Source organism: Phodopus roborovskii, unplaced genomic scaffold, assembly GCF_943737965.1.
Source record: "Phodopus roborovskii unplaced genomic scaffold, PHOROB, whole genome shotgun sequence".
Lineage (NCBI taxonomy): Eukaryota > Metazoa > Chordata > Mammalia > Rodentia > Cricetidae > Phodopus > Phodopus roborovskii.
The window spans coordinates 2,535,001-2,548,411 of record NW_026126511.1 but is presented as its reverse complement, the minus strand read 5'-3'; positions in this window follow the sequence as shown (position 1 = coordinate 2,548,411).

Below are 13,411 nucleotides of genomic sequence, written 5' to 3'. Positions count from 1 at the left end.
TTGAGACAGGGTTTCTCTGTGCAGCCCTGGCTGTCCTAGAACTGGCTCTGTAGACCAGGCTGGCCTTGAACCCACAGAGATCCAATTGCCTCTGCCTCTCTAGTGCTGGGATTAAAGGCGTGTGCCACCAACGCCGAGCTTTTTATGCCTTATCATGACATCTTACTCTACGGTGAGCTCTGCCCCCACTTCAGCCAGAGGCAGAGAGGCACTGGTATGTTTTGGTCCTGTGTGTCAATCAAGAAGCCACAGCATACATAACACACACTCGACTATTGTGTACACAGCAAGAGCTGTGGGGAGGTGCTAGGTTAAGGTTCATTATTTTGCGTGCGCGTTTGCCTGCATACACATGTACATCCCTGTGGAGATCGGAAGGCAGCATCAGATTCCCCTGGAACTAGAGTTATGGATGGTTGTGAGCCACCGTGTGGGTGCTAGGAACTGAACCTAGGACTTTTGCAGGGACAACACGCGCTCTTAACCGCTGAGCTGCCTCTCCAGCCCCAGAGTTGCTGGTTTCCAAACAGGCCTTATCAATGGATGAATGGCCTGAGCTTTGTAAATTCTCCTCTCTTCAGATCTGAGTGACCTAAGCCGGGAAGCCCCATGGGTCCCAGAAGGGAAGCACCTGACTCAAGCTTTGTTTTGTCATTGACCCGAGGAGGCACTTTGGCTTAGGAGATGCTTAAAAGCACATCTCTGAGTCAGTGAGGGATAATTCCTGTTGTCACGGCTGTTTCGGACTTGGGACGCTAAACTGCTGTCATGGAAGATGTGAGGACAGAGCCAATCAAAAGGTCTCTGAGTGTTGAGCCAAGGCCAAAGGCCAGCAAGTGTGGAAGGGCAGGGTAGTGGTGCATTCATACATGAGCTGCATAGATACTGGCCTATCATGGGTGTGGCCAGAGATGAGCCAGTTTGATGAGATCAGATAACTTTTACAGCTCTTTGAAGATGTTAGACCATTTCGATCTCAACAGCCTGAGTGTCTCTCTCTTTCCTCTCTCTCGTATTTGTGTGTGTGTTGTTTTGTTTTTAACTCTTTGCTCTTTGGGGACCCGCTATCCAGCTCTCAAAAATAAATACATGGAGATTTATTCTTATTTATAAATGCCGGGCCTTCGCTTGGCTTGTTTCTAGCCAGCTTTTCATAAATTATCCCATCTACCTTCTGCCTCTGGGATTCTGTCTCTCTCTATTCTGTATACCTTTCTGTGTCTCTTACTCCATTGCTGGTTGTGTAGCTGGGTGGCCCCTGGAGCCCTCCTCTATCTTCCTCTCCCAGAATTCTCCTGTTTATTCTCTCTGCTTGGTATTGGCCCTTCAGCTCTTCATTGGACCAATCAGGTATTTTAGACAGGCAAAGTAACACAGCTTTACAGAGTTAAAGAAATGCAGCATAAAAGAATGCAACACATCTATGCGTCATTAAACAAATGTTCCACAGCATAAACAAATGTAGCACACCTTCCATTAATAGACCCTAAACACAATTCTCACTGGATTCAGTGGGTTAGTGGGTTACACACACACACACACACACACACACACACACACACACACACACAGAGTGAGTAAGAATGGGGAGGGCGAAGTATGTTGAGGGGGTAGGGGATGGAGGGGAGGGAGGAAGTAGTACATAGAATAAGGACACATTACATGTATGAAATTGTCAAAGAATAAATAAGAGATATTCTATTAAAAATGCCAGTGGGAAACTCCAATTTACGTAAAACAAAAACAAACCAAAAGACAAAACAAAACAACAAAACAGGCTTGTTTACCTGATAAAACTTTACGCAAGAAGTTCCTAGGATGCTAAAGCGTATACCGAGGGACTAGTCAGTATGAAATCAGCTGGAGTTTGACACAGTATTGGCTGCCGTCCCTTCCCCTGCTCCTTCCTATCAGTCTTTCCTCCTCCGATCCCCCCTTTTCCTCTTTCTGCCCCTGCCCCCCTTTTCCCACAATGTCTTCCTGTCCAGTACAGCTGAGTCTTCTTTGAGAGGCCTCAGGTGGACGGCAATCCTGTCCCAGCCACCCTGCCCACCTCTGCTTTGCTCTGCGCACAAACGTTTTTCCAGAGTTTACTATTGTTGTGAGGAGACACCATGGCCACAGCAACATTTAATTGGGGGGCTCACTTACCGTTCAGAGGTTCAGTCCAGCGTGGTGGGGGGCGTGGCGGCATGCAGGCAGACATGGAGGTGGAGAAATAGCAAAGGGTCCTACATCTTGGCTCAGAGGCACCGGGAAGTCGACTGTCACCCTGAGCGAAGCTTGAGAAAGAGACCTCAAAGCCCACCACCCACAGAGACGCACTCCCAACAGAAGGTGTGGCCCAGATTAATGGGGTTCCCTCCAGTGCCGAGGTCTGGATTAAAGGTGTGTGTCACCCAGCTTCCTCCAAAAAAGACCACACTACCTCCAGGAAGGCCACACCCTTTAATAGTGACACTCCCCCATAAGTTTATGGGGGCCAAATACATTCGAACATAGAGCCAGTCATGCTCCCCACCCCCAACAAAACCAGCTGCTGATTCTCACCGTCCACAGGATAAACCCCAAGTCTGGACCACAGCCTGCCGTATCTCTCACACTCTAATGTCAGCTTCGATTCCAGTCCAGGTTCCGTCATCCCAGGCTCTGTGTGTGGAATCCCCCATAACCACATCTCTCAGACCCTAGAACCCTGACGAGACCACAGCGCGGGCTAGAAATCCCCTTCTCTCTGCCTTAGGTTGGCTTGCTGCTCCCTGATGCACTGTGTAGGCATTGTTGGTTCACACATGAATGGCATTTGTCATCGGGCTGTCCCTCAAATGCCCCCGATGTCCCAGGACGTGCCATGTGCCAGCGTAAGCAGGAAGATGATTTGCAAGGGTGCTGACGAAAGCTTGCGATCAACTTGTCACTATGTTTGTGTGGGTGGCTCAGTTTTGACGTGACCCAGGTCATTTCCCTGCCCTGGTCTCCTTTCTTTTCTTTTCTTTTCTTTTCTTTCTTTTTTTTTTTTTTTTTTTTTTTTTTTTTTTTGCTTCAAGCAGGAAGAGCAGCTAGGTGGAACCGGCTGATTTTAAGTGATGCTCGTGGGAAGCTTGAGCGAAACTTCTCCATCCCGATTGACTGGTAAGGTTGAACTCAGAGGCTGAAAAAGTTGCATCCAGAATGACAGGTGCATTTTATAGCCATGGGGTAACTGTGCTCATATGAGCAAGCCAAAGTCACAAGGCCATCGGGCACGAGAACCCACGTTTTTTACTGGGCTACATATTATTGACTCAAGACAAAGGTATGAGGCTGCACACAGTACACGTCCTGTTCACCAGACGCTGGGGTTGGGAGGATCTAGCTTAGACAGGGAGCTGAAGACTGTTCCCAGGGAGGAACAGTTTAGGAGTCCTGGGTGGGGAGAGGAAGGCTTTGGGACAGATGGGCTTCGGGGCAGAGTTGGGAGGGAGGACGAGCCCCAAGCTGCCCAGCTTCCCTCTAGTTGAAGGAGAAGCTGAGGTCACAGCGATGATGTGAGGATAGAAGCATAACTGAAGGTATACACACATACGGTCTTCAGAAGAACCACACAGAGGCTGTGCCTTTCCTGCCCCAGAAATCACCCCGGGGAAAGCTGCCCAGAGAAGGTACTCCAGCAGCGGCAGCATGGCCTTGGGGACAAGTTTGGAAGTTATTGTGATCTCAAAAGATGACGGCGGTGGTGAGCTTATAAACAAAGGCTGCACAAGGGAGACAGGAGGAGGGTGGAGAGAGATGAGCTGAGGCCAGCTGGGTGAGCACAGAGAGCAAACGTGGGCAGTGCTGGAAGATCTCCTATCTGTCTAGAGAGAGGCTCAGGTGGAACAGTCTAGAAGGAAGGTAGTAACGTCTTGCTAAGTCTTGTTTCCACCACCCTTGATCCTGCTAGTTTGGCTGAATGTCCCCAGGTACGTCGGTCAGCTTTTGGCTTAGCAATAAGCTCGATAAAAGGAGCTGAGGCAGGGGCTGGCTCTGGGGTGTCCGTCATTAAGCATGTTCTTGGCCCTTGGCTTTGTCATCGGAGGCATCTAGCGCCACGGTCTGCAGTGAGTACAGGAGGGAAGCGTGGAGCAAGAAACATAAAAACTCAGAGACAGATATTGGGGTTCAAGCTTCAAGGTGAAGGCCAGAGAAGCAAAGCGGCCAGCATTAGCTCTTACCTCTAGCTCAGACTGAAAGGCGATCCTGGGTCCATGAGTTCTCACCAAGCCTCAGGCTGATGTCTCTCTTCAGCGTGGCTGGACACTAAATCTCAGAGTGCAGCCCGAGTCGCTGGGCTCCTGCCTTTTTATATATACCTCTCTAGGGCTGGGATTAAAGGCCTGAGCTCTGTTAATCTTTTAGACTTCCTAGCATTTGGATCCTGGTAAAGATGTGTCTCTCTGTGTTCTATGCCTTGACTTGGCCAGAAGCAGGTGCCTCCTTATTGCTGCAGCCTCCTCCACGGCCACTTGCCCACTTGTTCAGGGTTTGCTTGGAGACCACAAGGATGAATGGACTTCACGAGAGCGTGAGCCAGACTCACTTGTAACATAAGACCTCTGCCATCTGGGTCTCCTGGGGGGGGGGTGCTCGTCAAAACAAAGAGAGGTGTTTCCTGTACATTCCACGATCCCCTCAACAGTGGAAGAAGTCGGTATCAGGGTGACTGCAGGGCCACTTATTAAGTGTGTCATGTACATAACAGAAAGGTCAATTCCTCAAGGACAGCGGATGCCACAGGTAGTCCTGCGCCACACACCAGGGGCTCAGGAGACAACTGCTGTGTGGTCCCATTCTCTTTACGAGAGGACAACGGGACAGGCATTGTGACTTCCTATGTCTGCTAAGACAATGGTCCACGTCACACATTCTGTAAGAAGACAGACAGAATTCAAGTCCAGGCCCCTTGGCTACAGAGACCCAAGGTGGTCTACAGCCATGGTCTACAGCCTCTCACTGACAAATAAATGCTTTTCCTTCCGGAGGGGTTTGGGGGACTGACGCATGCTGGAGCCCGGAGCATGGGAAGGCCAAGGGGACCCGGTGCTGGGAGGAGGGGATCAGGATCTTGAGTAACAGCTGCTGAGTGCTGGCCAGTGGGTGACTGTCACGGCTGGCAGCCTCCATACGGTGACTCGGGTCTACCCTGGAGTGAGGCAGAGCTGGGTGCCAGGGCTGTGCCTCCATGCCCAGGAGGAGATGGCCTAGAACATGCTGCCTCCTGGGAGGCCAGGGGAAGCTTCTTGTTTGGGTGGTCATTCCTTGGTCCCCAAGGGGAGTATGTGTGGTGTGTTAGTTTCAGGACCACTTAAGTCTTCCTCCAGCAAGGAAGGATACCCTCACGGGAGACTGGAAAACCCAGTGTGTCCTCTCCCACCACACACGAAGTGTCTTTTTAGCCCACGCCTGCCTGGCTTTGATTTCTGCATTCCGTTTTTCACACGATAATCTTCCTGATACTATTTATTATGAGAAATAGAATGCAAATCAGCCAGATAAACTATTAGTAAGGAATGGTGGGTCCCCGTGCATTCCCTGTAGCAGCCCCAGGGAGCATCCGGCTCAGAGGGCACCGAGTACGATTCTGACTGGGGCTCCCTCTTCCTATGAGTGCTCCCTGGGAGGCGCAGATGTGAAACCAGCCTGAGGTTAGGAGCTTTGCCAGCACGGGTGTAGAAGCCGCCTGAGCTTCCTGCTGGAGTCTCCAAGGAAAGGCACTGGCGGGAATGGGAGGCTGGCCAGGTCCCAGCTCGTGCTGACTGGCACAGGGTCCTCACGCTGGAGGTCACAGGATCCTCACATAGGATCCTCATGCTGGTGACCACAGGGTCCTCTCGCTGGTGATCACAGGGTCCTCATGCTGAAGTGAATGTTACCTTGTTCCTATAGCTGATGGTTTTCATACAGGATAGTTCTAAGGCTAAGAACTAAATGTCCAGTTCTGCTTCCCTGGCCTTCCCACACACTAGGAGGCTTTTCAGTCCTGGACTCCAGGGTCTGTGGCCTGAAAGTCTGGTGAAGATGGCTTCATTCTTTCTGAGAGAGGGGGGCAGTGGTAGTGGATGAGAAGGGAGGGGATGAGAGGGAGAGAGCTTCGTTAAAACAGGATAACTGGCCAGGTGTTGTGGTACACACCTCTAATTTATCCCAGCATTGTTGGGCAAAGGCAGCTGGAGCTCCGGGACAGCCAGGGCTAGAGACCCGGTCTAAAAATAAAATAAAATAGCACACACACACACACACACACACACACACACACACACACACGGATAACCACGAAATCTAGGGTGTTTTTCCATGATGAGTAATAAAGGAAGGCTAGTTTCTATGCTTATATTTACCTTAATAAATAAAAACAGGCCCAGAGGCAAGCCTCTTCAAGTGACAGTTCCTCATGTGCAGCTGACCTGGAGCTGTCCCCACAGGGCGGTAGGTCCCTTCTCTTCCCTCCCTGCCCTCCCCACTTCTCCCCACTCTCACCCTCCCTTCCCCTTCATCCCTCCCACGTTACTCTGTCCCTGTAGCCCACAGGGCTTCCCCTCTTGGGTGGCCCACCCTAGGCACTGTGCTGGGGAGGAAACGTCCAGACTGGCTCATACTCCTGAAAGGCTATGGAATCTTAAAAGTCTGAAAGGAGCCAGGTGATGGTGGTGATGCACGCCCAGTACCGGAGGCAGAGGCAGAGGCAGGCAGATCTTGAGGCCAGAGCGAGTTCCAGGACAGCCAGGGCTACAACACAGAGAATCCCCGTCTTTGGAAAAACAAAAAACAAAACCAAACCAAAAACAGTCTGAACAGGGATGTCCTGTCTTCACAAGTTCTACACCCATGTAGGGTATCAAAAGGTTGTTGACACAGCTTGAGTGTGAGAAGAGGCAGTTGCTGAGACAAAGGTTTTGGGCTCTGAGTTGGATGGGACACTTGACTTCAGCTGTCAGGTGCTTACCACAGCTCCCATGCTAACCTGAGCTGCAGGGCCTAGGCCTGGGAAGCGGAGCTACAGGCAGTCTATCTGGGCTGCAGAGCAGGCTCCAAACACTCTTGACAGAGCCTGCTGTCCAGCAAGTGCTCAAAACTGTCTACATTATATACTTACCCTTTCACATCTCCAACCCCAGCGCCTGGCTCTGGCTAGGTCAGAAAGCAGAAAGCACCCAATAAAGGCCAAGTCTTCTAGGGGAGGGGAGAGACCACCTTCCACAGGGGCTGTGATGAGGCTAGGGCCAGGCTCCCAGCCAAGGTACCCACGCTGGCAGGAACAACACTGGTGTGCTCAGTGGGCCACAGTCAGGAACTTCTTGGGTTTCCAGATGTTTCTGAAGTTGCTCCACTGACATCTTAGCGTGGAAATAGTATAAGGTAGACCAAGCCATATGTTCTTGAACAAGACAGGGAAGGCTCCATTGCTGGAAATTAAATCCCAGCTCACTTGGGCCAAAGGGAGCAGGCAGGGGCCGGGCAGCTTGCTTAGGGACAGTTAACAGCAGGTACCCGCCACCCACCCTCCTGTGCCTCACACATATTTGGGAGGGATCTAAAGCTTAGCTATTGTCCATTCATAATGAGCTTGCGTTCAAAAGGTACAGACAGCCTGCCTTTATCACTGGCGGGCTGAGGGCTGCAGACTTAAACCAGAAGATGTCTTGGTAAAGTGTTTTCAATGCTCTGGCTGTATCATTCTGTAATTAGTGAGCACGCTTGTTGCCACTGACATCATCCTGTGTGAACATGGCCTTGAGATAGGGTTGAGTGTTTCCCACAGGTCACGTGAAGAGTCACAGGACCACCCAGCACTAGCAGCGGGCCATGTTAACTCTGAGTTACAGTACAAGACTGAACGTTCCAGAGCCAGGAACCTGTCTCCAGGTGGAGCTGAGGGAAAAAGCTGGACGCAAGGCTGAAGATACAAGGGGGGCAGACAGACAGACAGACAGACAGTCACAGAGAAGATGTGAAATCTTACCCTACCCCACCCCACTCATCCAGAGAGAACTTTCGGAGAGTTAACAAGCTTTTAGCAGAAGCGGCCTTCAAGTTTCTGTGAAGCACCCGTGACAGCTGCCACAGTAATCCACACATCAGTGGTGGTGTTTGTGGTGGGGCTGGGTAACGTATTGCTCAGCTGTGAGACTTCCAAAATTACAGTCTAGCTCTGTGGCCTCATCCAGCGCTGATGACGAAGCTGTTGGGAGTGCAAGGCTGGGGCAGAAGAAAACACATCATGCTTTCGGCAGGCCGTGTTAAGGGCCAGGGTTTATGGGGACAGCACAGGATGGGACATCTAAGGGTCCACTGGATGCAACGGCCCTCTGAGGTTGGCGTGGCCAGAGAAGTTATGTCACTAGTATGTGGCCGAGCTGTTTGCTTTCCATCCCCCTTGAGAGCCGAGAAGCTCTGAACAGACCCTCGCCGGCTCCGAGAAGGCTGTGACATGGCCATGTGTGTAAAGTCTCATTTTCATACCCATACTTCTCCTTACGTGGTGATAGCACTGACTGACCCAGAATGCTTTGGGCGGTGAGATGCTTATGACAGTTGTGGAGATTTTCAGGTCTAAGCCTATTTCTCAGAGGCGTGGTCAGCGGGCAGGAGGCAGGAGGCAGGAGGCAGGCAGGAGGCAGGAGGCAGGCAGGCAGGCAGGGAGGCTGGCCCAGCTAAAAGTTTGTAGAAGTCCGAGCTGGAGAGCCAGGTATGTGTAGAGAGCTCAAACAGCAAACCGAGTCTCTACACACTTAGTCCAGAGATGATGGAAGCTTCCGCATGGATGGCAGAGCACAAGGGGCATTGCCACGTGGCTGATATACAAGGTGACCCCAGGGAAGACCACCGGGGGCTGATCCTGGACAAAGAGGAAGAGTGCTGAGCTCCAGGCACTCTGGACAGAGACACTGGGGTAGCTGAGGCAGGAGGGAATGGTGTAGGAGGACGAGGAAAAAGCCCGTTCTGGAGGTGAGAGTTGATGGCGGAAAAGAGTGAATCTGGGCCCCAACGCTGTGAGGGTCGGCTGACGTAAGAGCAAGAGCAGGGTTGGTGGAGGGTGGCCATCTTTGCTTTCCATCATGGGCAGCTCTGACTGACAGAGTGTCATGTACGCTGAGGGCATGTCTCTGAAAGGATTCACTTTCTGCCAGTGGCTACAGAAGCTTAGTCAGCAACGAGAGGCTCTGGGCAGGATGGCCACAGAGTCCTTTCAATGTCTTCCTTTCTCACTCAGCTGTGTCCCCACCCAAACAGCTAATGTCCCACACACGTAGGACAAGAACATATCGACACGTTTCACACTAAGTTGCACTGCTCTGATTTACCTTGATGTGGGATTTTAAGACGTTGATTTCTATGAATATCCTACAGATAGAATTTCAAACAGGTCGGGGAAATCCAAACCAATCTGGTCTCTTTCCTTTCTCTTCTGGACGTGACCGTGTTTAGCAACACCTCCCAAAAAGCCCACTCTATTTTTAGGGACACAGTGGGATTTCGATGGGAAGATGTACATTTCAGTGGCTCAGATTGGAAACTGGCAGAGGTGGGCACCCAATCCGGAGCGAGCTGTCCGGAGCCTCATTCCTGGGAAGGCTCGCCCAGGCAGGCAGGGCGAAGGCAACAGCAGAGGAGTAGAGGTCTGGTTGCTCAACTTCTAGTTTAGGGGAAAGGAGCTCCAAGCCTTGGAGAGGCAGAAGAGCTGGTAATTCAAGATGCTTTGACATGTTGTCCTGGAGCAAAACATCCTTCAGTTGAGACAAATCAAAATATGTGGGTCAAGAAACAATGGGAGACTCAAGGACAGAGAAGACGCCAGAATACATTCAGCTGAAGCATTTTTGTTTTTGCTTTTCATTCTGGTAGGGAGGATGATGGGTATTTTTATTCTAAAAAAATATTTCTCAGCATCTTATGCATTTTATGACAGGAGCAAATGTCTGCCCTGAGGAAAGATAGAAGAAGCGTCTCTTTTATAAAGGGATAGAGGACAGAAGCGTTTACGGCCTTTGCCTGGAACATGAGGTTGTCAACAGATTACGTTGACATCCATAAACTCGTTAGTTTGAAGCTGGGCTCGTGTGGGAAGTCTGAAACATCTAGACACATGAGTTTAGAACATGCTTGGGATGTGCACAGCGAAATGAAACTTTAAATGTTGTAATCACAGTGTGCATACACACCCTTCCTTGATGTCAGCTTTTGAGAGGGTTTTACAGCAGCCGAATGTGGGGCTGAATTCATGTTGTCTGTTGACAACTATCTCCTCGTTCCTTGCCTCTTAGTTCTCTCTACACTTGCTTAGATGGTTTCACTTAATATGCTCTGTGATACAAGCCCTTGCTAGTCCCTCTGGGATAGGAGACACAGTGACAGACAGATCTCATTTGACAGACATAAATATGAGAAGTCAATGTCACAACTCACAGATGGTAATTTAAGGAGTCCATGCCTGGCGCCGTGGAGATGAAGCCCAGCCATTAGACCCCCTCATCCCGGCTCCTTTCACCACACCCAGCTAAGCAGTGGGTCGGGGTGGCTCTGTGGCACCGTGTCTGGGGTGGTGGCAGGAAGAGCCCGGCTATCTTCTACTACTTGACCAGGAAAAGGTGGAAAGTAGCTTACGAGCCAACATGGCCGACTTCTGCTCCTCGGCTCACTTTGCTAAGAATCGCCCACCAAAGTCACTGGGAAAATGGCCGTTTCCCAATAGCAGTTTCAAACCAGGGATTAGTTCCTCCAGAGATTTGCTGCCCTTATTTCGATTGTGGATTGGTGGTGTTTTCTGTCCAAACCCTCCTTGAGTCTCTCTCTCTCCATGTGTCCCTAGGGGGAAGTCCCACCTGTCTCCCCCATGGCCAGGAGTACACACCAGTGGCTTTTCTTAGCTACCCTCTCAAGGTGTCACCAATAGCAACTCAAGCCACAGGGATCAGTGCTTCCAGGTTCTGGAGGTTAGAAGTCCAAGATGACTATCCGGCTGGGTTGGCTCCTTCTGAGGGCTGCGAGAGAAGAGTTTGCTCCAGGTCACACTAGTTTGTAAACAGCTGTGTCTTCACATGACGTTCCCTGTGTGGTGTCTGTGTCCAAATCCCTTTCCTCTTCTTTCATCAAGATACCAACAAGCTGGGCATAGAGCCACTATAATCATCAATCATCCCAGGGAACGGGGCCAAGGATCCGCATTCCAAATGCAGCCATACGCTGAAGTACTGAGGTCTTGGGCTTCAACCAGGAAAGCTGGGGGTGGGGGACAATGTTCGAACCTGGGAGATGGAAGACAACAGCCTCACAAGGTCCCCATTGCTAGGCACTGACAGCTGCTGGCCAGGCCTCCAGGTCATACAAACCCCAAACAATGGCAGATATGCCACTCACTGTGTACCCTGGGCAATCTTCTCCATCCGTCTGTTTTGACTGTGATGAAAACTACCCCACCTGACCGGACTCACACAGACTGCAAGACTTTTACAAGGGGGACGTCCTGAACTCGCTCTGTTTTAGCCATGCTCAACACTGGTTTTGTTCAGGACTAGCGTGGGACCTCCTTCACACGGCAGCATCTTTGGAGGCTCAGCTTAAGGCAGGTCCAACAGGTCTGGACCTGGGTGGTGTTGCTCAACTTGTATGGCCTAGTAGTTCAGTTTCGATTTTCTACCTGTGGCTTCCTGGACAAGGGAAAAAAAAATTCTCAGGCAATCCCAGCTACCTACCATTAGTACCTAGAAGTACCATCCTACGACCGACCGACCGACCGCAACCAGTGGGGCTGCATTCCAAATTCTAATCGACACAGGCCTGAAGGAACCATCACCCTTGACTTTTACAAACAATGAAGAGGACTGGGGTCCCCATTGACTTGTGAGGGAGCTGGCTTAGGTCCCCATGAGGCATGACTACAAACTCCAGGCTCTCACACCGAGTCTCCTGCTCAATGTTCGTATCCCACAACCCCAGAGTCTTACCACATACCAGGCCCACCTACGACTGATAAGCCTCCTCCAGCGGTGATGCCAGTCACATTTAAAGTGTGCATTCTCACCCACCCCAAAATTAATTCCATTCCTAAGAGTTTATTCTTGTGAGACGAAGAGATGTGCACACCAGTACTTGGCAGGCAGAGTTCTTGTGAGTTTGAGGTCAGCTTGGTTTAAATAGTCAGCCAGGGCTACATAGTGAGACACTATCTCTCCTGACCTCTTCTCTGTTCACACTCACTACAGAGGCCACCTGAATTGTTATATGAGCTACTTTACCTGCTGCTGTGACCTGTGACCTGATGCCTGTGGAGTAGCAATTTAAGGGGGGGCTGGAAAGATGGCTCTGCAGTTAGGAGCATGCAATGCTCTTGTAGGGACCCAGTATCCACACTGGGTGACTCAGCCACCTGGATGTAACTCCAGCTCCAGGGAATTCAACAACCCTCTCTGGCTTCTGAGGGCGTCTGCATTCAAGAGCACACGCCCCTCCCCCTTTAGAATTTATTTAAATGTTTTAATACTTTTTAAATATTTCTAAAGGGAAGCAATCTAAGAAGGCGAGGGCCCTTCTGAGGGAACAGCCTGCTCTGGTGGGGAAGGTATAGCATTGTGGTATCTGGAGCTTGCGGCAGCCGCTTGCTCAGATCCGAGGGTACCGAGCACCAGAGTCTGGACCTCCAGTCCCACTTACAGGAATCTCTCAATCTTGGCAATTCCAGAGGGGAACTTCTCAGTGGCTGCCCCTCCATCCTCCAAGGGCTGAGGTCCAGATCTCTTTTCCCATCATAAACTGAGGGGGCATCTACATGTTATTACTAATTAAACGACCACATCTTTAAATCGTGACATAACTTTCTGCACAGGGAAGTCATAAGCCCAAGAGTGAAACTTGCTACCATTGTCTGGCTAGATCTACATAGCATCTAACTGCCTTATAAACATCCTGTGTTCATACATATTGATAAAAACTTAACCAGAGAAGTCTCGCTTTGTAGTGAATAATGATGAATGTGGAGATTCATAGCTGGTTAAGATGCCTGGAGTGAGTGACAGTTGAGAGCTGAGCGCTGGAATAAGACATTTACACCACCCATCCAAGGCTCAGCAATACTGCAGAAGAGGAAGTCAGCTACAAGATACAGAGAAGGGCTGCAAATGTTATCTTCTATGCAGGACACCATCGCCAATCACGAACTCACAGCAGCATTGCACAGGGCCTGCCCAAGACCGGCCCTGTCAACAATCACGGATCGCGGAATGGCCAATGGGGTCCTCCCCCCTTGCTGCCGAGCTATTAGCTATTGGCATGTTCTTGGAGAGGGACAGTCATTGTCTCCAGCTGGATATTCTCTTCTGAGCCCAGCGGGCTCCAATGGATCGCTCTAAACTCAGGCTACACAGACACTCCTTGTTAAATTCGGTCATAAAATGAACAG